Below are 2106 nucleotides of genomic sequence, written 5' to 3' on the forward strand. Positions count from 1 at the left end.
CCACCAACACTTACACAAGTAGAAACGGATAACCTGATTCGCCCCATATCTATCGATGAAATTAATTGATACTTAAAGATGTTCCAACAAAGAAAACTCTTTACTGGCAGATTCTATCATACATTTATGTAATAAAGAGCACCAATTATAGACAACCTCCTCTGGAAACTAGAATAGGAGGGAACATGTGGTTTAACATTTGAAAATCAGTAAGTGTAATTCACCACATCAGCTAAAGGAGAAAATGCATATGATCATCTAAACAGACGGAAAATAAGTATTTGACAAAATTCAAAGAGCATCTTGGAAAAACCTACAGATCACACGGTGCTTAACAGTGAAAGCCTGAACGTCTTCCCTGAGATCTGGAGCAAGGCTAGGATGTTCACTCTTACCACTCCACATTATACTTAATAATTTAACAGGGTAACCATTCCTAAGGCCAACTTAGGAAAAAGAAAAACAAATGAAAGTAATTTCAGATTGGAAAGGAAGAAATAAAACTGTCCCTATACACACAAACACAAACAAATGATTGTCTACATAAAAACCCCAAAGAACTCCCAAAAAGCTACTGGAATCAATATCTGGCTGCAAGATACAAGATCAATGTAAAAGAATCAATGATATTTGTATACACTAAAAGTGAATAACTACTAGAAATTAAAATCAAAACAGTACCATTTATAATTGAACCAAAAACATGACATACTTCTGTATAAAGCCCCCATCCCCACCTAAAATGCAAGATTTGTGTACTGAACAATGACAAATACCCTATGATCTCACTGACAAGTGGAATCTAAAAAACAAACAGAAATAGACTCATAAACACAAAGAACAAACGGGTGGTTGTCTTAGGGGAAAGAGCTGGGGTAAGGGTGAGATAGGTAAAGGGGATAAAGAGGTATAAACATCTACTTATAAAATAAATTAGTCACAGGGATGGAAGTACAGCCAGGAAACGGAGTCAATAATATCGCAATATCTTTGTATGTAAACAACCAGCAACTACACACATCATGGTGAGCATTTAGTAATGTATATATAATTGCTGGATCACCATGTGGTACACCTAAAGCCAATATCATATTATATACCAAACATATTTCAATTTTAAAAATATATTGAATAAAGAGGGGAAAAAAAGATTTGTATACTGAACACTACAAAATATTGATGAGAGAAATCAAACAAGATCTAAGCAAGCAGAGAAATAGCATGTTCAAGGATTGGAGACTCAATATTAAGCTGTCAATGCTCCCTAAACTGACCTATAGATCCAACCCAACCTTAGTAAGAAAAAAACAGTAAGTTTTTTTCATATAAAAATTTGCAAGCTAAAATTTATATGGACAAAACAAAGAAACTAGACAAAGTTTGAAAACACACATTCCTTGATTTCCAGAACTACGATAAAGTTGCAAGAATAAAATGAGGAGAAATATGTAGAATACAAGTCCAGAATATAGGCCCATACACACATATGCGGTCAATCAATTTTCAACAAAGATGCCAAGTTCAGCCAACGTAGAAAGTTAGTTTTCTCATCACTTCTTGGACTTTTGGCTAAGATCAACTGTATTACCTGTTCTTGTCAGTTAATATCTGATACGCCCTCTATCAGAGGACAATATATAAAATGGATTTGGGGAGCAGGGAGATGGAATAGGAACTTGTTCCATCTACACTACTCATCAACCTGGTATTGCAGTATCTCTGGGAACAGTGCACCCCTTTGAGGGGAAAAAACCCGAAAGTCTTTGCAACAAACTGTGCAGTAACAACTGGACATCAATATGCCAAAAAGAGCACTGATCCGTATCTCACACCATATACAAAATGTAACTTGAACTGATCGTGTACCTAAATATAAAGCCATAAACTGTGAAATTTCTAGAAAGTCTTTGTGATGTTGGGTTAAGCAAAAGTTTCTTAGAACACAGAAAGCACAAACCACACACAAAAACGACTTCATCAAAATAAAAAAAACTTGTTCCTCTAAGACAATGTTTAAAGAATGCAAAATAAGCCACAGACTGACAGAAACTTGCAAAATATGTATTTTTTAACTGATATCCAGAATTTGCAAGAAACTTTCACAAT

General features: G+C 34.7%; 1 non-coding gene across 1 annotated transcript; it reads left to right on the top strand.

Annotated features, from left to right (window-relative positions):
* The first annotated feature begins 1549 nt into the window (after window positions 1-1549).
* Window positions 1550-1739, top strand: LOC118914597 (U2 spliceosomal RNA). Its single transcript, XR_005025677.2, has one exon. It is a non-coding gene; the product is annotated as a U2 spliceosomal RNA (small nuclear RNA).
* The last annotated feature ends 367 nt before the right edge of the window (window positions 1740-2106 follow it).

This window comes from Manis pentadactyla, chromosome 14 (genome assembly GCF_030020395.1).
Source record: "Manis pentadactyla isolate mManPen7 chromosome 14, mManPen7.hap1, whole genome shotgun sequence".
NCBI lineage: Eukaryota > Metazoa > Chordata > Mammalia > Pholidota > Manidae > Manis > Manis pentadactyla.